Source organism: Engystomops pustulosus, chromosome 1 (genome assembly GCF_040894005.1).
Source record: "Engystomops pustulosus chromosome 1, aEngPut4.maternal, whole genome shotgun sequence".
Classification (NCBI taxonomy): domain Eukaryota; kingdom Metazoa; phylum Chordata; class Amphibia; order Anura; family Leptodactylidae; genus Engystomops; species Engystomops pustulosus.
In genome coordinates, this window is record NC_092411.1 from 240,158,475 (window position 1) to 240,181,745 (window position 23,271).

The following is a 23,271-nucleotide window of genomic DNA, read 5'->3' on the forward strand; positions in this document are numbered from 1 at the left end:
ACTTACTATTTATTTGTTTATTAATTATTATGCTCAATGATTTATTTCTTAAAAATTCTGATCAATTAGTCGTTTATTAATTAATCTGCCCAATTATTGATTTATTTCTGTATTTTGGTATTCTCAAGAACAGCTAATAATTTTAATGTTATCCCTGATTTTAAGGCTGGGCTAAAATGGAGGACTCCAAGATATCCCAATGTATAAGAATACAGTGGATATATGTTCCTGTTCAGTCCCTCCCACACTTTGAAAGCAGGGAAGGTGCACACACTGGCACTGGGGTATACGGGCAGTTCCATCACTGGGCACACCCAAGGTCCATGTTTAGTGAAGGCTGGGGATAGATGCCAGACTGTGGTATCCATCTCCCATAGGCTATTACGGCCTCTGTTTAATGGATCCTTTCTCTTACAGCAGCCAGCAGGTGAAGTCTACTACATTATTCCATCCTGTGTTTCCTACTATATGCTGATGCATTCAGACCAAAGAGCAAAATATGCCCTCCGCCTCACAGTATAGGTCTATTGACCTGTCCAGCCTTAGTCGTCGGGAGCTTTCCTGGCGTACGCTCTGAAAATGTTCACAAAGAAATGATGAACCCAGCCTAAATCTGTGTTTTGTGCTTGATTTCCTAACCTCTTCCATTGAGTCCTCACCTTGTAGATATAGACATATTCCTTCCATCTTGACATCCATTCTTGGCGCTGGTTTTGTTATTACTTATTAAGTTAGTTTATAGTATTATTTTGTCTCTTTATGTCACTGTTAATGTTATGTAAATACTATAATTTATGGGATGTTATTCACACTGTACTATTATTGGTATTATTTAATCGCTTTATCATAACAGTAGTAGTAACATTGGTCTCCTTTTCCTTTTAATAAAGAATTAAGTAAGTAACTGTGATGTAATAGCTATTGGCCACTATATTGTTGGGAATAGAGAAATGCTGGTAGAGACTGCTGCCAAATTCATAAGGAAAGAGCTGTAAGTGATGCTTATTTATAGCCCACAGAGCTGCATGATATATGGTGTATTACATTATCACATACTAGTTCATGACAGATATGGTTTGGGCAAGATTTACGCTGAAGTTTGCAAACCATTTTGATGTGTTTATTTTAGTCTGGAGTGGATTGAGGAGAGAGAGGAAAAGTGCAGAAGAAAAGAAGCATATGGAAATGTTTATACTAAATATATATATATATATATATATATATATATATATATATATATATATATATATCACTGGTTTTATAATGGATGTATGTCTCCAACTCATTTATAGGGATACAGAAGGACATTCATTAATATCAGCGTTTCATACACAGATTTAAACCCTGCGACACGATTATACGCTTTTGGTACAAATTTCATTTGTGTTGTTTTATAGTGTGAGGCTCTATATCTGTGATAGGTGGAATTATATCACACCAGGGAAGAATGTTGGCACATTATTTGGTAGTTTTTTTTTCTTGCAACACAGGGGTTCTGGGCTCAAATCTGACCAAAGATAACAACTTCATGTAGCTTATTTGTTGTGTAAGTTTTCTGTGATAATGGAAAATCAGTGGAAAATCAGAAATGATAGTCATTAACAGTGTCTGATGTTAATGACTGCAATATCCATACTCTCTCTTACTAGATGTAATTTGTTCCTTCTAAGGTAAATGTGTGCAATCGCGTGCCACAAAAAATGGACCTGTGTGACTTTGGTGTGTTAGGTTCTCTCACAGACCAATGACAATAGAAAAAGACTGCTTTCGGTTGAAATCAATGGGCAGTTGGCTCACACATGTTATGTGAGCCCATAGAAGTAATAAAAATAATAATCTTTATATAGCGCCATCATATTTTGTCTGTAGCATGTCATAGGTTTCCTCATTTACTTTGAGTAGTGCTGGTCCTAAGATTCTTCATTCTAGATTATATTCCATGGCGCTTCACTATAGAAATAGATGGGGCCCCGTGCTAGCCATTGAAACAAGGGCGAGCATACAGCAAAAATATACACATATGTAGCCTCACAAGTATAAATCTCTAGGCTAAGTGCACACAAACATTGTTAATGGCCATATGGTAGCCAATGTTCTAACGGATATCACACAGCTACATGTATTACTATGGACTCACCCCTGATGAAGCCCGTTTAGTGGGCGATACCCGTGGGGCATCGACTCTCCCCCATCCTAGGACTTGATCTATATGGTAAAGTGACTAAATTTTTTATATAGTATGAATTATTTCTCTTTTTTCTCTTTATTATTATTTAATGGATGAATTTGTTAAGTACCCTCACATATTGCAAAATATTATAATGTTTTGTTACATATTTTTTTGTAATCTTATGAGGTTTTAGTTCTCATCCCATTTCTTGGGATTTTTTAAGTGATTTTATATTTCTTGTATTAAATAAAGATTGACTTTTTCCATTATCGCATCTTCTTTTTCTTGTAAATAATTCACTTATGGACTGTGTGTGAGCCAATTGCCCAAGCCCCATATAATAAAAAATTATTTGTGAACATTCATTATTGACTTTCAGACGGGAAAATTTTTTTTTTTCCAAGCTGCACCTGTTGCACCAGATCCATTAAATGCGCCACATTATTAGTACTTTTTCGACATTCTTTTTTTGGACGTAGCTTGGGAATCCGACACTTTTCTTGCACATCTAGTTTTCTGGCACACTTTTTGTCGCACAATTAGAGCTGCAAAAAGCTGGTCTATAAAGTACTATTTCACCTGCATGAATGTGCAGACAGTTCTGAACCTTTGCGGTCCTTTGCCAATTCATTAACCCCTTACGCCACAATCTAACATCCCAGTGAAAATCTAAGCACGGTTTATGCGCCAAAAGACAAGGACCCTGCACCAAATTTGATAAATGCCCCACATTGTGTCCACCTAAGATGCACTTAGGAGCACAGGAGGAATAATTATCTCATTCTACTTTCTTTTTTTTATATGAGTGCACGCCACATGGGACCGTATGTGTTTATTCACTTCCTCCCTATAGGAATGCAGCCTTTCTAGGCCTGGAAGGGAGCATTGCTCTTGTACTGTGATGTGAGAACAGTTTACTCCTTTCAGATCTAACTTTAAGCCCAAAGAGCCAAACACACAAGGCGGATCCCTGTGTCCTCATTGCCATTGGTGTGAGTGCACTCAGTGAGTGTGTGCACCTCCCTCTCCCCACCTCCAGTTTTCCATGCTGCCTGTCAGACACCCTACACCCCTGTAGCTGTATATTCTGTGTACAGCCCCTGGGTAACGTGGTGACTGACTCCAGCAGGATCAAGCTGCAAAATCCAGTCCCTGCAAGAGTCCCAAACTCTCCAGACAGGCAGAAGAGAAGATCTCAGTAGAAGGAGGATACCCTTTAAACGGTAAGTTTTGTTTTATATCCTCCACATTATTTAAAGATTTAAAGGCTGCTGGCAAGGAAAGAGTTAAGTGTCTTTTGGGAGGTGTGTCTGCTATGAAGGAGTTCCCTTACATATTTGGGATGAGCCCATAACTGCAGACACATGCACTATATACAGACTGAGCTCCTACTCATATCTTGTCAAGCAGCTTGTCATTTGTGATATGTGAAGTAAATATGTAAACTTTCTTTTGTTTCAATCATGCAAAAGTAATGGGTAAAGCAACTAATTCAGCACTGCTACATCTGTAGTGTTGATATAATAGCATTCGGCAGAGTTAGAACTGTGTCTAGGAAAATTAATAAGCCTCTACACACTGGACAATTTTTGCTTCTCTGAATCAAGAAGTGATTGTAAAAGATTTTTAGAAACAACAATTTTTATTTGACCTTTTGCATAGAAATATGATTAATCGAATGACCATATAGAAAATTATTTGCTGCAATTCCATTTCTGCAAAGAATTCTCAAAATGCTGTGGTCCTGGTGGAGCAATGCAGTGGATAATTGCTGCTGGAGTTCTACTGCCTTCTGCTATACACAAAGATGTTTGTTAGATTTCTGAAAATCCATTTTGTCAATACAGGCGGTCCCCTACTTAAGAACACTCGACTTACATACGACCCCTAGTTACAAACGGACCTCTGGATGTTGGTAATTTACTGTACTTTAGTCCTAGGCTACAATAAACAGCTGTAACAGTTATCACAGGTGTCGGTAATGAAGCTTTAGTGTTAATCCTGGTTCTTATGACAACCCAACATTTTTAAAATCCAATTGTCACAGAGACCAAAAAAGTTCTGTCTGGGATTACAATGATAAAGTATACAGTTCCGACTTACATACAAATTCAACTTAAGAACAAACCTACAGACCCTACAGATAATGTATGTAACCCTGGGAACTGCCTGTACTGTAAAATGCCTTGTACTTACAAATCTGCTGAAGTAAATCCACAACCAACGGGGCCACAATCCTTGGTAAGAGTTAGGCTACATTCACACGATTGTAGGGGTGCGTATCTACAGCCGCAAACTTGCGGCAGTACATATGTCCCCCATAAACCGGCAATGGGCGCACGGAGTGATATGGTGCGCGCCGTAGCGAATCCCATACACGAGGAAAAGATAGAACATGACCTATCTTTCCCCTTGTTACAGCACCGTTCGCCGTGGATCGCTATGGAGGGGTCACCACTCCTCCTCTTCATGGCGCCGGACGTATGCCTGCTTGGCTGTAGCCGACTCCCACTAAAACACTAAAAAACGTCTCCCACTGGTCCACTGCTCGATTAAAATGACCAAATTAAAAAGCAGGCATATTGTGGCGCCGACTGAAAATAAATTAGATGACACAGGCTCAAACATAATATTAAAAAAAATAAAACATCAAAAAACTGTTGCAAAGTCATGAATACATTCCCCCCACTGAGTGCACCAGGAGACATGGCCACTGTCCTGGTGTACAAAAATCCAGGAGTTTGTGCAGCGCTGCTTAATCAGTGTGCGCTATATAAATAAAGAATTATTATTATTATTACTGGACTCCTTTTAGTAAAGACCTCTAGTGAGTCAGCTTGACTAGATAAGGTGAACCAAATAGTAGAGTTGCTCCTGCTGAGTGACAAATTTGTCTCACACTGCCACAGCCGGTTGGCGAATTACGGACTGTGCAGAGTCCTGTTTCACTGCGAGAATGGGAACCTTCTTTCCTGCAAAACAGCATCGCTGAACTATAACTGCTATGTGAGTGCTGTGCTGATCTTTCGTGAGTCCCATCCTATGCACTGTGGTCAGTTCATGTAACAGAAGCTCTGACCAATTATATAACACACATTGGGGGACATGTATTATCGTATATGCGCCCGAAAAATGCCAGGATTTTACGTTTTTTTGGCCACAGAATTGTAGCGGATCATTTATAATGAGTTTGCGCCAGAAAGAACAGATATTTCTGACTATCCCGACACCTTCAGGTTTGTTTGGCGCAAGTGGGCGTGGCCTAATGTTTCCACATTATCCTCCACATTTATGTGCATCTTGCTGGCATTTTTAGACGCAAATTTAGGTGCACAATAGACCAGGAAAAAATTGGTCTGAGAGCAAAATTAAGGCGCATTCCATGTAAGATTTTGGCGCACACTTCATTACTGTCAGCATTTTTCTGATGCACGACTGATTAGTTCCGTCTACCCAGTAATCACTAACGGCCGTGCACCACTTTAATACATCGGGCTGTGCTTTGCGGAGACTGATCTCCGATGCCGACAGTCGTCCTTGCGGCACAATTAGTAAATCCCCCCCAATGATTTGTATCACTTCACAAAACATTTTGTATGCATAAACGGTAATAACTATGCTACAATGGATGCACCAGATACATAAATTGCTTATAATAATGGGCTACGCATATGTAATACGTTTTTGTAAGACCCTATGTAGAATGTGCTTTGAAAAATTAAAAATGACAAAAAATTGTGAAAATTTAACCTGTTAGCAGACTTCTGGTCTGCTACTATGGCCGTCACTCAGAGAAGAGGGGCAGGTCTAAGGAGCAACTCAACACAGATGGAGAACTGCATCTCAAGGTGTGGGACTACCCTGGAATATAAGGTGCTGCCAATAATAAGACAATAACAAGTTTGGCATGGTCAGTACTGTGGATATGGACCCTTCAAACCAAAGCTTTATACTTACTCATTTGAGCTGCCTACAGCAATCATTCATAATTCAAGCAATCCAATATTTACATAGAATATATCCCTGCATTACAAGAGCAAATATTGGAAGCTTTATGACTTGTGCCCTCAGCAGAAAAACAAGCCAACAAAAATGGCAGAAAGCAGCTGGCGCTTGTTTATATGCATTGTACAATATTCTCAGCTCACAACAGAGGAAGGTCTACATATGTACACACTTATCAATACACTTGCAGGACCACCAGTGCCCACTGATATCACTTTAAAGGGGTTCTACAAGCAGCTTTAAAGTACACCTACCATCAGAAATACTGATGGTAGCAGAGGCGTAACTCTCAGAGGCAGGGCCCCATAGCACAGTTCTAAATGGGGCCCCTCTTCCCCTTCAGAAAATATTATACATATTTGTATACTCACACATTTATAGACTTTTACACACTTGCACAGATCTTTCCCAGTAGCTGATGACTACTTTGTGAAAGTAGACAGTGGGAAATAGAAAGGAGAGACCCCTAGTCCTGTCATTCTGCTGTCCTGTCCTTCTCCCCCTACATTTCTTATCTGAACTACAGATTCATGCTATATACTGTGGAGGATACGCTCTGTTATATTCATGGTTTGCAGTACAATGTGTAGCGTAACATGTATATAATAGTGCACATCCTCCATTGTTTAGTGTGTCAGGTCAGATAGTGTGGTCCCCCTGACACTGTGGGCCCCAAAGCCGCTGCTATGTCTGGTACCACGGTAGTTAGCCCCTGGATGGTTTCTATAAAGTACTTACTCATCAAGAGGTCTTCTTTCCTATAGTGTTTCTATTCAATCCTGGGACAGGGTGATTTTCCTAAAAATAGTGTTTTATAAAATATGCTAATGAGCTGGAGATGCTCAGGCTTACATCACCTGAACGCCTCCTGGCTCTGGGGGCTATTAATTTATGCACATCCCCATTATTCTTAATACACCTGTGTTTCTGATCATTCCGGCTGCAGTCTGAAAATCCCTGCATGCTTTGGCTGTGCAAGGAAAGTCTCAGCGCGCATGCACAATATTTTCAGACTGCGGCTGACGTTACCATCGCTGGCAGTCGTGAACATAAGTATCATTTTACTGGCTTGGGCTGAAATGCCACACCATCCCAGAATCCAAGAGGATGTAGCGTTTTACCAGTGCAGCATCTTTATCAATCTACAAAGATTGATTTTTGGTGTGTTACAAGTATATTGTCTGTTGTTGACAGTCCCTTTATTAGGCCTTTACTAGGGTACCCGGGTACTTAAAGGGGTATTCTCGTCTGGGCACTCACATTCAGTTTGATTAATCTTCCATTAATAAACATTTCTTCAATTAGAGGTTATTAAAAAAAAGTGTTCCTGTGTGAAGATAATTTTCCATAAATGCAGCCATGTTGTCCCTTAGAAATGAGATAGCTTTCTCGGATACGGCCACCTCTGCTGGATGGATTGCACAAATAAACAAAAAGTTTTTGTATATGAAATATCTGGGAATTACTGCAGGTCCTACAGCCGTCCTGTGGTAATGATTGCTGAATTCTAATGGTCCTGCAGGACTCTATAGTGCATGTCTGGCCACTGCTGCCAGAGTGTGATGTGGTCGTATCCGGGGAAGCTATCTCGTTTCTAAGGGACAACATGACTACATTTATGAGAAATTATCTTCACACAGGAACATTATTTTTAATAACATCCAATTGAAGAAATGTTTATATATGGAAGATTAATGAAACTGAATGTGAATACCGAGACGAGAATACCCCTTTAAGTTCTTAACCTGAAATCAATATGCGTAAGCTGCCTCATTGCAAAATGTACCACTTTCCCCCCCAAGTGCAATGTATCCCTTATATTACTGGTTACTTTGTGACCACACGCACCTAAGATCCACCTACGGTTCTTGTGACTAAATGCACGTTAATCTTGGATGTTCCTTTAAGTTATGCCCTTGTCCTTTTCAAGTCTTTAGCCTTCCGTGTGCACAGTGTATTTTTGTCACCACTAACAAATTTGCCTGGATTTTAATTTTATGGATAAATGCACAAAACCATACAATTAAGTGTGACCGGCTTAATCTTTGATGTTGGTGGGAAGGTACTCATGCTCCCGAGTCATGTACATTGCCCTGATAACAAAATATCCTCCTACAGCGGACTTATCTTATTAAATCTGCTCATATACGACTACAATATTTTGTGAAGCTTCATTTTTTTATACTCCATAGAAGAGGGTGACCTAACTTGACCTACACATTTTCCAGCTAGAAGTAACTTCAACAACGCCCTTCTCATTCCATTTACTACGCCTCATATTCATTTATTACACACAAAGGGAAGAATATCGTGCTGACACTAAAATATGACTGAAAATCATTCTAATCGTTATGAAATGCCATTATCCATCTAAAATATAAGTCCCTCTATTACATAAAGGGGGTAGTCGCCTATTAAGTATAAACTGCATGGGCTCTCACAATAACAAAAGTAGGAGTTCTAAATCCACTGTTCCTCTTTAGTCCATGACCCTTTTATGTCTGTGCTAGTAGCTAGGGCCTACTATATAGCTTAATAACAATAATGCTTAACCTATATATGCAATCTATATAGGCTAATGAATCAGAAGGGCTCTGGGGGCATTACCAGAGCCCCTCCATGCTTTAGTTTCCCAGGCTGTTACACTGTGCAGGAGCACTTCCCCAATCCCATTGTATGCTGAAACCTCATCTGCTGCAGTGAGATGACATCAGGCAGAGGGAGCGGTGAAGTACTGAAAGAGCAGTCTGTGATGCTGGAGCAGAGACGGGTATAATTTTAAAAGTTGATTTTAGAAGGGATGAGGCCATGGATAACAAGTGTAAGAAGATTACCTCTGTCACGGTTCCTGGATCTATGAGTAAGTGGTTTATCATGTTTGATTTTGTTGGTATATTTCCTCTTAACCTTGAAACCCCATTTAAAGAGGACCTGTCACCCAATTTATCGGCACTAAGAGCTGCTCACTAAAGTAAGCAGCTCCTAGTGCTTGAACAAACGCCACAGTGTTAGAGTGATAGCGTTACCGGAAACCTCGGGTAACGCTATCAAACACTGCGGCGGGGTACAATGTAATTGTCGGACAGCTCGCAAAGCTGTCCGACGTATTCATGAGGGGGCGGGGTTGGGGCGTGGCTAGGGGCGGTGACTGCTTTGCAAGCAGTCCGATGATTACACTGTACCCCGCCACAGTGTTTGATAGCGTTACCGGAGGTTTCCGGTAACGCTATAACTCTAACACTGCGGCGTTTGATCAAGCACTAGGAGCTGCTTACTCCCACAGTTGGGCTGAATGAAGAGTGTGCCGCTCATGCACATAAATAGTCAACATGCGAAATCTTCATCTTCCAGTTTTCATATAAGCAAAATTTTAATAAACTAAATCAACCACGCAAAAAACATTAAAAAACCTACAAATACTCACTTACGCTCCTCTTCATCTTGATCCCGGCGCTGTCCATTCCTAGTCTTTACACGCCGGCGTCAGCTAGAAAACAAACTCTCTCGGAGAGACAAGATCTTGTCTCCGCGCTCTGTGCTGCTAATTATAAGTTTATTTTCTGGGTGATTTTGGAGGGGGTGAGTATTTATAGGTTTTTATTGTCTTTTGCATGGTTGATTTCCTTTCATTTCTACTGCCACTGCTTAACAAATCTCAGCGTACAAATGATATAATAGCATCTTCATCTTGCATATACATTTTTGTCACCTCTGACCTCCATTTTTTTCTGCATCGTTCATAAATTTAACATTCTCTCGCCAGAGAGGGTGTGTGTAGCGACAAGAATATTTATGACCAGCAGCAAAGTCAGAGGAAACATGAGAAAAAAAAACTTTCAGTGTCACAATAAGAGAAGTAAATTGTGGTAAACTGTAGTAGGCTGCTGCGACATGTTGTGTTAATGGAAATACTGCAAAAAGGTGTCTTTTACAAACATTTTTACTGATTTAACACATTCAACAATGTTTTCCCTTATCATTAAGCTAAACTTCTGACTCCAACCACCCTGTTTACTGCAGCTTAGCTGCCAGTTACAGAGGTGTAACTACAGGGTTAGCAGCTACTATGGGGCTCACAGTGTCAGGGGGCCCTGCCACCTGGCCTGCCTCACTATAGAATGAAGGTTATATACATATAATGCTACACACTGTACACTATAATGCTGAGCTCAACTCAGATAAGAAATCTCTGGGGAGGGGATAGCAGAGTGACAGGACTAGGAATCTTTTATCTCTACTTCCCACCATCTACTTCCTCCATGTGGTCAGCAGCTACTATGGGGCTCGCAGTGTCAGGGGGCCCTACCACCTGGCCTGCCTCACTATAGAATGAAGGTTATATACATATAATGCTACACACTGTACACTATAATGCTGAGCTCAACTCAGATAAGAAATCTCTGGGGAGGGGATAGCAGAGTGACAGGACTATGGATCTTTTATCTCTACTTCCTCCATGTGGTCAGCAGCTACTGGGCCATTTGTTTTTAAGGGTATACATTTATACATCAGTGCATAAATGTGTGTGCGCGAGTGTATAAATGTGTGAGTATACAAATATGTATATTTTTTTCAGTGGAAAGTCGGCCCCATTCATAAATATGATGTGGGCCCTTACCTCTCCTAGTTACACCCCTGTCCAGTTAGTTAAATTTGAGCTGAGATGTAGTGAATCTATAGTGGGACAGATTAAGAGTGTTTTGTCTAGTTTGTTCTTGCAATCAGCTTGTTTCTGCATGATCTGTTTTTTTATTATGTAAATCCGCTGATATGCATATACATCTATGTATAACTTAGTTACCTGTCCACATTTTGTAATAGATGCCTACACCACAATAGCCCATGTAAATCCCTTGTTTGCACTTTCTCACTTTACTTTGCAGTTGGTTGGCACAATGTATGCCCATTTCCCTCAGTCTGGCAAAGAAAGGTATACTTTATTAGTCTGAATTGACATGAAGGAAATAATGCTCCTAATCATTCAGAGAATTGGAAAGCCGCTTAATCAGAACACAGACAATCCCTTATGGAATGTACTCATTTCATGAATACTCACAGGTTGGCCGGTTTCTGGGGTAACCAAGGCACTTCTAATCCATTCCTCACAAATATGTTTTACTACTTGTTGCTCTTTAGAGGAAAGGTTACATGGAGTTTGTAAATCTCACCAATTAGACACAGATTTAGGTTGCATTCACATGGTCACAATCCAGGGGTGTAACTAGAAGAGGCTGGGCCCCATGGCAGACTTCTGCAAAATATATACATATTAGTACAGATGTTTATATAATCCGAGTTCTACACTCATACACATGTATTTATACACTCATACACATGCATTTATACACTCATACACGTGCATTTATACACTCATACACGTGCATTTATACACTCATACACGTGCATTTATACACTCATACACGTGCATTTATACACTCATACACGTGCATTTATACACTCATACACATGCATTTATACACTCATACACATGCATTTATACACTCATACACGTGCATTTATACACTCATACACGTGCATTTATACATTCATACACGTGCATTTATACATTCATACACATGTATTTATACATTCATACACATGCATTTATACACTCATACACGTGCATTTATACACTCATACACATGCATTTATACACAGATGTGAATACTCACTGTCACTGGCAGTTTTCTTATACTATGGGGTGTCAGAGGTCACAGATCTGATTTCATGCAGCCCAGTAGCTCACGAACACAAGGGGGAAGTAGATGGCATGAAGTAGAGATGATAAATCCCTAGGCCAGTAATTCTGCCCTGACATTTCTTATCTGAGCTGCACTGATAAAATGTATATAATGGTGCACATCCTCCATTCTTTAGTGTGCAGGTCAGGTGGCAGGCCCACTGACACTGCGGGCCCCGTAGCAGCGGCTATGACTGCTATCCCTGTAGTTACAATCCCTGGCCCCATCCAGGAGCTATAGAAAATAATAATGTTATAGATAAAAGTCAGTGTGTCCTTCAAATGACCATACAAAACAGATAAGAAGAGGACATGCTTTATTTTTTGTCATTGGGCATGAACAACTAGAAAAAAGTATATTTATAGGTATGCAAAGTTTTAAATTGCCAATTGGAATCTGTGATCTGTAGGGTTGAGCTTTTATGAAAGTGGACAGAATTGAAGCTTTTAAAGAGATACTTTTGGGAAGGAACATACTGTCCAATCAGAAGGATTCCCTTACTCCAGGTATGTCAGTATATCTTTGTTGGGTTCAGGTCGCGGTTGGAAGCAGGGGCATAACTACAGGTAGCAGTGGTAGTGGAAGAAGGTATAGCAGGTGCTTTGGGACCCGCAGTGTCAGGGGCTCGGCATCCGACCTGACACAGAAAAATGGATTATATAAATATTATGTTGCATATTGTAAGTATATTGTGTATATAAGTGCACATCTTCCACCACAGTATACAACTACTGGGACAGATCTGTGTAAATGTAGAAATATATCAGTGCATAAATATGTGCACATAAGTATATAAATTAGTATACAAATATTTATAATTTCTGAGGGGGTAGGGGGGCCCCATTCAGAATACTCCTATGGGGCCCTGCCTCAGTTTTATGTACAGTAAATTGGGCAACACTCAGAATGAAGACAGTCAGATGCGGATTATACAATAATTATAATAGTTAGGATCTTCAAAGACCGTTTCTAGTGGTTTATTATAGTATGTTATTTATGTGGTTATTTATGCAATTGTAACAAATAAAGGGAGTCTATTAGCTCACAAAGACCCCACAGCATCATGCAGGGCACTTCCTAAGCTTTTCTCTTTCTCATTAATTGTCACTTGAGAGAAAATTCTTGTTTATGCGCATAAGATACTTTGTGTACGAGATACAGGTCCATGTCTGCTGGACCTCATTGTCTTTCCCTTTCTATTGCACCTAGCGCTATCCTACAACATCTCTTTACACAATGATTTACTTTTCTATATATTCATAAAATAAACAAACAGAAATTTCTCTAAAATGAAAGATCATTTGGAAACCAAAAAGTTAAGCCTGAAAAGCTGATTTGATTTCGGAGCTGGTAGACTTCTTTTAAATTTAAAGGGGTTTCCCACAAAGGCAAGTTAGGTCCTGTCCATGGGCCTAACGCTTGCAACGCTTTTCCCATAGGTAGGTAGATAGGTTATTAACGCCTGATTAGTAGGAGATAACTCGAGGGAACCCCACTATAAAACGTGACTTTTTCAACATACTGTAGCACTGTAATGGCACAAGGAAGTCCAGATACAAGCCTGCACATCAGTATGTTCCTTTCTAATTCTATAATCCCTCATCTGCTCCTTGTATTGGAAGTAGTTGAGTTTATTGGTGTAATTTTTATAGCGCACAATAACCGGCGGTATATAAACTTCTAGTTAAGAGTGTAAACACCTTGCTAATTTGTTATTTCATGCTCATTTTTAATGTGGCCTATTTGTAAACTCTTTAAATTGGTCCATATGGGAAGAGTCAACCATGCATTCGTTTTAGGGTTAGTTAAACAGGACAATTTCTCTTTGTTGATCTTTCTCTGCAATAACAGATGGTTGGCACTTAGTGAAGTGAACCAAAGAAGAAAGGAGCAATATCTGCACTTAATAACAGTCAATGTTGCACAATTTTCCCTGGTGGTATAGGAGATGTGAAATCTCTGTTCTGATGGGTTATGAGTGATCTCTGCAAAAGACCAATCAGAAAGTACATTGTGTAAATACAATTAGTCTGCATCTAGTTATAGATGTGCCTGCATTACCTAGATCCCACATTCACATCACCCTCAGAGTTTCCTAAGAATTCATGCAAATGATACTGTAGATAATGATAAGTGTGCAGTATGACCACCCAAAGTAGTAGCCATATGGGGGGCAGCATACAATCATTACTGTATGCACAACCCCTCCATTGTCAGTGCTTGGTGAGGCATGCCAAGGACATCCACATGTCATGGGAGTTGTGCTCATTGAGCGGAGCGTGTATACCGTGATAAGCAAGCGCCCCCCTGATCCATAGTTCGTCACAGGATGTCCCTAGTTGTGCTGTTGGCGCATGGCTTCTATGCATAGAAGAGAAATATTACCATGGTAAGTTCAATATGGGTGTCCCTATTAGGGCATTGTACTTACCCTGCTAAATCTTCTTACTAATGAAGTAGAAACATATAATTTTTCTAACCCATTAACAACGCATGACTTATTAGTACATCACACGTAGGTTGTAAAAGTACTCCTCTCCATACAAGTAATTTTCTGCATATTCCAGCAGACACCCACTGGTAACCCCAGCAATTGTTGCTTGCACCTATTAAAGGTGTTTACCCCTTTGTTGATGCTTGCAAAGTCTCCAGCGGCAGCCAAAATCTGGCAGTATGTTGGCGCCACCATATTGGCTTTTATTGTAGCTCCACGTTCTAAGACCCATGGCTGTGTCATTTATGAAGAGCTGTTGCTGTGTGCTGGTGGCACATTGTTACAGATCTTGTGCAAAATCCACATATGCAGTGAGTATGGAAAGTATTCAGTCCCCTTAAGGACCCTCCTTTCACTCTTTAGGGGACATGGATCTTAGTTTTCTTATTTGGTGTATAATTAAGACTTTTGGAAAGTCTTTTTTGCGCCTTATGTATGATCATGTTTTCCTATGATTCAAGCTTCCTATAGAATGACAGCAAACAGAGATCTAAAGAAAATATATTGGAAACTTTTCATTAAACAAACAATAACACTAATATATGGAAATGGGAACACTCCTTTAATGCAAAACATAAAATTCTAGTCTAGACTTGTAACATGGAAGGGAACATAGAGAACCAGGGGAATGGAGACATGTTTAGGACACAAAGCTAGTGACCTGGCTGATGTCCAGTAGTGAAGGCAGTGGACTTTAACTGGCAGCAAATCTTCTGTAACTATTTTTTGCTCATGGCAGAGGGCAGATGTCACTATTCACTAGTCTGGTAGAGCAATACTCTTGCAACATTGAGTCATGTACAAGCTGCTTCTTAGTAAATCTATGTACAGTCTATGTTAGAGTAGGTGGATAAACAGGAACAAGGTACATGACTTTTTGCAGAGGCATGTGATGTTCTTTTTCTGTCCCATCCACCTTCAAGTGTCGCATAAAATACAACTTGTTCTGTACCAAAAACAAATGGTGACATCATGGAGGTTGATGTAAAAAAATGTAAAAAAAAAAAACATTTTTAAAGCGCATTATATGTCTGCTATGCTCTCCCTATGTAGTCATATGTTCAAAGGTCATAAAAGTATAACATAATGGGGCACATTTACTTACCCGACACAAATTGAAAATGTTAAATTCCGCACTCAGTCCGAATCAGTGGGAACATCCGACGGCCCACCCTCCGATTTCTGTCTCATGAAAGCCAACGCCAAAATCTGATTGCGTGCGCCACAATCCCCTTTTAAATGCGTCGCAAAATGGTAATCGTCGGAATATCCAACGTTTGTGCGGTCCACGGACCCTTAGTAAATGAGCCCCACTATCTTCATTAAAAAAACTCCCTGTTCCTGTGAGTACAAATGACTTATGGATTCAAAGAGCGGGGCAGATTCGGATGAGTTCACATCTGTATTCAGCAGGCACTTGCACCCTTTTTTTCTGGTATTAATAATGGAAGTGTAACAGACGCTAACTTTCGATGGTTGATGGAAGGTCAATGGAAGACCTTTTTTCCACCATTCGTTTTCAGATTCCATTACACTCTTCTAAAATGGAAATAGAGACTGGGGGGGAGATTTGAGCGAGCGTATAAATAAACCCCATCCCTCCTGCCTTGTCTGATGTCCGGTAGGTGGCTTTGCTGATGGGCAATTCTACCCACCCTGCCGCTGCTTGCTGTGGGTGTGGCGTAAGGGGGGGTAACTGGCGTTCAAACTCTGATAAATCTCATAAATCCCATACTGAAAACATGATTACAGTACAGTACATAGATCACCATGATGCTATACTCCTGCTTCCTGCACACTGTTCAACCAGGAAATAGAGCCAACACACATTTAATATTTTATGGAACAAGTACGGCAGTGCAAAACCGATATAATATGTACAGTTAGCTTAAAGGGGTTGGCCACTTTACCTCATGCTTTTTGTAATGTGTGAAAGTGTTGGGGACAGGATATTAGATAATTCATCAATTGACATCTATTAATATCCCTGCTCTGCATTCTTGATATCTGATGTGAAGCCTCCTGTCTTTTACCATATATACTCGAATATAAACCTAGTTTTTCAGCACAAAAAAATGTGCTGAAAAACCCTAACTCGGCTTATACTCGAGTCAAGGAAAAAAACAAAAAGTGAACTCACCTTCTGACGCTCCCCGGCATCTATCGCGGCTCCGACATCGGGTCCTGGTCCGTCACAGTCTTTGTGACGTCAGCTGCATTTGGCACACACTATGATGTCAGCTTGCGGCTGACGTCATGGTGCCTGCGACAGACCGGGAGGGACTGTCAGGCTATATACTCAAGGGGGCAGGCAGGCAGGCTATATACTCAAGGGGGCAGGCAGGCTATATACTTGAGGGGGCAGGCAGGCAGCCTATATACTCCAGGGGGTTGGCAGGCTATATACTTGATGGGGCTGGCTGGCTATATACTCCAGGGGGCTGGCAGACTATAGACTGGGGGGCTGTGACCAATGCATTTCCCACCCTCGGCTTATACTCGACTCCAGTTTTTTGTGTCCAAATTAGGGGTCTCGGCTTATACTCGGGTCGGCAATTGTTCATGGACAGTTAGAGATCACATGACTCTCCAATTGCACACATTTTTAAGGACAGGAATGTCTGGTTGATGAGGTAAAATCCTCTGCTGGTCATCATTTGGTATGGTATTTGTTACTGTTTTGGTCATCCCATTTATATGTGTCATTATTCACTGCCTTGTTACCATGCACTATAGTGCATTGGCTCTTTATAAACAACTCTCATGACTGTCTCACCTACCTCGAGGCTATTTGTTTAGCGATTTATTGTACCATGCAGAGTTTTTAATTTTTGTTGCTTGTCCAGTAATTGTATCTACTGTTAATGTATTTTTGCACATAATAAAGTATTCTTTGTTGCAATTAAATTTCTCTTTTTGGGTGGTACGTCACTCATGTTCAAACTTTTGGTGTAAAATTATGAATATAATCAGATTACCGGTAACCTACAGGAATTGTTAGTCACTACTTCTGTATAGAGTATTTACCCTTCGGAAAGAGATTCTTTTTCTTTAGAGAAATTCCTCAAATGTTCATTCAATAGACATGGGAAAAGCTTGAAGAACATTCTGTTATTCACTGCTTAAGTTTGTCCTATGAGTGTCAATTTAGTGTATATTAATCTTGTTCTGGCAAACCTTATGACACAAACCATGTAATGTCATCTGTTTAACTCCTGTACTTGTGATTTATATTTTCCAATGTTCCAGATGGAGAATTCTTACTTCTATTAATATATTTTTATTTATCTCTTTTTTTTGCTGCTGTAAGGCCCCTCCCACACTTGCGAGTGTGATGAGAGTTCAGCGAGTGTGGAAGGGACCTAAATTGCATGTTAAAAGATATAATACCAAACAAAGCTGTCTGGGTATCACAGCTAGTGTTTCCTTTGTGTTGAGATAAATTTATGAGCATGAGAGACTGTTTAACTTTTTCTAACCATGAATAAGATCATCTCGACTGACCGTATTTCTTAGAAACAAGATAAAAGAATACAATATATTGATATTCTAAAGGGATATTTTCCAGGTTAACATACAGTATTTGAAATGTGCCCTTGTAGCACCCTACATCTGAGCCAGCTGAACATGCGTGATGAATTCACTGTGTAGCACTAGTGCAGCACACCCCCTAGTGATGAAATGCCCTGCAGCACACCCTCTAGTGATGAAATCCCTGCAGCATACCCTCTAGTGATGAAATGCCCTGCAGCACACCCTCTAGTGATGAAATGCCCTGCAGCACACCCTCTAGTGATGAAATGCCCTGCAGCACACCCCCTAGTGATGAAATGCCCTGCAGCACACCCCCTAGTGATGAAATGCCCTGCAGCACACCCTCTAGTGATGAAATCCCTGCTGCACACCCTCTAGTGATGAAATGCCCTGCAGCACACCCTCTAGTGATGAAATGCCCTGCAGCACACCCCCTAGTGATGAAATGCCCTGCAGCACACCCCCTAGTGATGAAATGCCCTGCAGCACACCCCCTAGTGATGAAATGCCCTGCAGCACACCCCCTAGTGATGAGATGCCCTGCAGCACACCCCCTAGTGATGAAATGCCCTGCAGCACACCCCCTAGTGATGAAATGCCCTGTAGCAGACCCCCTCATAATGAAATGCCCTGCAGCACACCCCCTAGTGATGAAATGCCCTGCAGCAGAAACCTTAGTAATGAAATGCCCTGCTGCAGCGTCATAGTAATGAAATGCCCAGCTACAGCATCATAGTAATGAAATGCCTGATGCAGCAGACCCATAGTAATTAAATGCCCTGCAGCACACCTTCTAGTAATGAAATACCCTGCAGCAGCCTCCTACTAATGAAATGCTCTGCATCTCATTGTATAAAAACATAAACTTACATACTCGCCTTCTAATGCTCCAAGATGCTCCTGGGTGGTTCCTCTTACTTCTCTTCTTCACTGGTATCAGAGCGGGCAGAGAGGCGTCCAAGAGAAATGCCTGCCGCATCATAGTGTGCACCAGTGGGCAGAGCGCATGGACGTGTGTCTGCCCTATCTTCTAAGAGTGTAGAGAAAAGAGAAGCCGCTTAGAGCATTGGGGAACACCAGAAGGTGAGTATGTAAGTATATTTTTTAAATTCACTTGTCTATAAGCCAAGTTGGAACTTTTCGTGCTGAAAACCTTGGATTATACACGAGTATACATGGTATATATTTTAATAAAATGTTCCTGATACGAGCCGGTTCTGGTTATTAACCAAGTTCTCTATCTACAACCACTGTGACAAATGTAGTCAAAGACGAGTTGAACTTGCAGTTCTTTCTTCATTAACTTCATTCAGCTTCATTCAGTTATTTTGGGATATGTTGATGTGTTTTATGTTGATCAGTATCACAAAAGTTTCTGGCCCACATAATTTCATTAAAACGGTTTGTGTTGTACAAAACAATGTGGGCATTATGTTGTAGCTCTTCCTATTTATGCCTAGGAGGGAATAAACATGAGCAAAGGTTCCGATTTTCTCAGCTCTCCTCCATTGTACCAGGATTCTTAGCCAAACAAAAATGTCTGCAAAAATAAACACAGGTAAGCGTAGAATGGTACATCTGTACACCCCGCCGCGTTCTTGAAATGACTTGGGTTCTTTTTTAGATCTAAGTGTCCCTTTGACCCAGATCGAGTTATTTAGATATCAGTAATACAAAGAATTTTCAAAATATTTTACGCTCTCTTCCTATGGAAAAGGATATGTGCTCAGTTCCCCCATGTAGTACACACAAGATTCATGCTGTCATTGTGTCGCAGTTCTGTGTATCCACCATTAACTACTTCCCAGCAGAGGCATCCAGCGCAGGATCTTGGGATTTTCAGGTTGTGAAGGAAATAGCAGATATAGACTATTGTTCTTCTTAATATTCTTGGCACTTGGTCTGACACCCTGTGATTATGTTATCCCTTTTGAGAGCAGCTTCATAGGCTCTCACTGCCCTCTGACGGCACACGTGTTTGTGGAACATCTTGACGAATGTTCATCATTATATGTATGCAGTCTTCAGTAATTATAGGAGAATCTTGAACCAAAGTCCAATGTGTGTTAATAATATTTCATATTGTCTTAAAGTTATCAGTCCCGTGCATGAAATACCTACAAAAAGGAAACTGGAAAAAATAATGGCGTTGACAATGCCAAATTAAGGGTCTTGGACATTAAATTAAATCTACCAACAAAATCCAGCATGATAAGCCAAGGGCACTTACTCATAGATCCAGGTTCCGTGACTGGTAATCTTCTTCTTGTATTTATTATCCATGGAATCCTGGGGGTGTTACCAGAGCCACTTCATGCTGTAGCTTCACAGGCTGTTACGCTGTCTCTCCTGCTCCTTCGCTACCACAGCACTTCCAAAAGTTGATTTAAGAAGGAAGTAGGCCATGGATAGCAAATATAAGAAGATTACCACAGTTGCAGTGCCTGGATCTATGAGTGAGTATACCTGTTAATTTCTAAATAATTTTAGATCCTGTAGTTGAATTTACTTGAAGTTTGCTTGGGACTAGCTGGAGAGCTTTTGACATTTTTACAAAAACTCACCATAAAAGAATGACAAATGTGGCAGCGAGTGTCAAGGGGGCAAGTTTCTCTGGTCCATGAGAAAAGTCGCACAAAAGGTTGCAGCAGCCACTTTGCGCCACTTTTTACGCCAAAACCAGAAGTAATCATAGATTGAGACCATGATAAATCCCACCCTCAGGGATTCTTATGTGGTATTGGACTGGAACTCAGTAGCATTTTTGTAACATCTGTGCCGGTGTCATCCTGATATAGTCTTCGTGTCTTTCTTTTAATATCCATCTTCAAAACTCAGACTTCGTTTACTGGCAGATTTAGAGTTGTTTGCACCTCATTCTTATCCTCCTGTACTCTTTACTGGTTCAGCAATGGTTACTGTTGTGATTGTAGACCTTCTCCAATCCTGAAGCTGAGATTCTGGTGTTTTGTTCTCATTCAGTCCAGTGCTGGTTTTAGGTTTTGCTTGACCTGCTCTATACCCTATAAGTATTACTCAGTTTTTGATCTTGGCTATTGTTCAGACCACTCTTTTACATCTGCAATTTCTGTTGCAACCTGGATTTGTGCCTATTCTCTTGTGTAGTTTGTCTTGTTTCATGTTTCACTTTGGCATAGGTAGGGACTGTCTTCCTGTATCACTTAGTATATGCAGAAGCAAGAAGCCAGGGCTTTTGCGGGTGTTTGGTGTTGGGTTAGGTGCTGTTTTGTCCGTCCTCACAGAACCCAGTTGTGTCATTACATTGTTACATTTATGATTAAAGTTATGACAGCATAAACATAACTTTTGGCTACACCTTTGTACTTTAGGAGCAAGCTCATGTCTATTCACAATTAATCTTGTTTGATATGGCTACGTACCAGTAAATTTTTGGAAATTAAAAAATCTCTGGCACCTAGCAAAATAAAACACTAAATTGCAAATAGAAATGAGTTGGTGCAAAAGTACAATGGTGTGGCCAAAAGTTATGTTTATATATCATAACATTTATCACAATGCTACACAATTTGAGCCCAATACAACACTAGAACCTTTCTTCATTAAGAACACTATGACTTGCCAGAAACACTACTGCTAATCTTTTGCATGCGCATGAGCAACACACTTTGTGCAAATGGCTGGAGAGAAGTGTGGCTGTGCAAGGAGTTTGCAGCACTTGCGGCCAGCCAATGGAGAGAATATCAACAGGGGGGTTTGCATATTTCATCTTCGGATGTAGCCAGGATAATGTATATTCTTATAAAATATTTTATAGCAGACGTGCTGGAACGTGACAGAAGGGTCCCCACTTAACACCTAAGGTAACAAGCCCCTAATGTGGTGGTAGATGTCCTTCAATGTATCAGACGGGTGGCTGCGCAGGGTTGCAAGTTTGCAAGTTCTCCGGTGTGGATAAAAGGACCCCCGACCCTGCTGGCTGTCCCCCCTGGCGTGGAGGTGGTAGAAAGGGGGAAATAATTTCAAGTGCTAGCGATACGCTAGAGTTCAAGGTTATTTCAGGGTGGCATAGAAGTCCTGATCAATACCCTCCAATGTGATTATATAATACGTTGTACTGGTGATGATATTTTTTTTTCTAGTGGTAAACTTATTGCAGTATATGCGGTAATTATACATTCTTTAATATATACCCCCCTTTAGTTACAACTATAGACTAGTATATAAAGAAGCAATTTATTTGGCTTTAATCATAACATACATGAGTGGTCAGTACAAATACACCTACCAGTCACTGCAGTCTCTCCGTGTAGCATTCCATCTGCTGTGCGGCTGTGACGATGCGGTTCACAGTAGTCAGCTATTAAACCCTGTGAGCTTCTGTAGTCTATTGGCTGCGCTCCATCTACCGGAACGGGGATGGCAACATTAAATCTACTTTAATCTACCGTACTTTGTCTTATACTCTTAAAACATACAAAGTCATTACATCATAATTCATATTCATGTCAACGAGATACTCTTTCTGTGTGGGTTGAGTTAAAGTGTGGTTAAAATATATCATGAATTTTGATGAAAGTTGCGTATAAATGTTTGTACACTTGCAGTATATAGATAGACCTGATGAAGCGCCTATTAGATTGGTCTGAAACACGTTGTCTATATTATTTTAGCACACTCCCTTTTGTTTTGTTTTACATGTACTATTTTGTACTCTTATAAAAAAAAGTTTTTTATTAATAAAAGACATTGCTTTAATGTCCAAGACCTATCATTTGGGGTAAGTTACCAGTGCAATTAGGACCTCCTTTTTCCTCCTATTTCCTTTTTGAAATGGCACCCAGGCCATCACCCTAGCACAGAGTTTCCAGGCAGGACCCTGGAAGGAAGCTACACTGATAATCTGAATGTCTCTGACACAATCAAAAGCTGTAGCAACACGTTACTGCTTAAACTAACTTTGTATTTAATTAAATGGGTTTGGTTGTAGTTTGGGCACACAGTCTCTAAAAGGTTCGCCAATCACTGCTCTGAACCAATAACACTGGATAGCATGAGGCTTCAGCTTTCTATCTGTATACCAACTTAATGCGGTCTACAGAATTTATGAAAAGATAGTGAAACTTTAAATATACAATTATCAACCACTCCTGATTTGGAAAGGTTGTAGAGTTGTACTGAACGTAATTACCTACTTTTCTTATGCCTTGTATGGGGCCGGCCTTATACCTAGAGGGTAGAGGGACTATCATAATGGCCAGCTTATTACCATGTTACTTGTCAATTGGACCAGTCATGTGGTTCATAATTATTACATTCCATCCCACTCCTTGCTTTTCCATAAATAT

General features: G+C 40.4%; 1 protein-coding gene across 2 annotated transcripts in view; it reads left to right on the forward strand.

Moving 5' to 3' along the window:
- Positions 1-3,206: 3,206 nt before the first annotated feature.
- SLC7A2 (solute carrier family 7 member 2) overlaps positions 3,207-23,271 on the forward strand; it is a 68,650-nt gene continuing 48,585 nt past the window's right edge. The window contains exon 1 of one of the 2 annotated variants that reach the window (XM_072122287.1): positions 3,207-3,393. The gene's annotated coding sequence lies outside the window, so the exon portion shown is untranslated. The remainder of the gene's footprint in view (positions 3,394-23,271) is intronic. The other variant, XM_072122304.1, reaches the window with a different exon arrangement.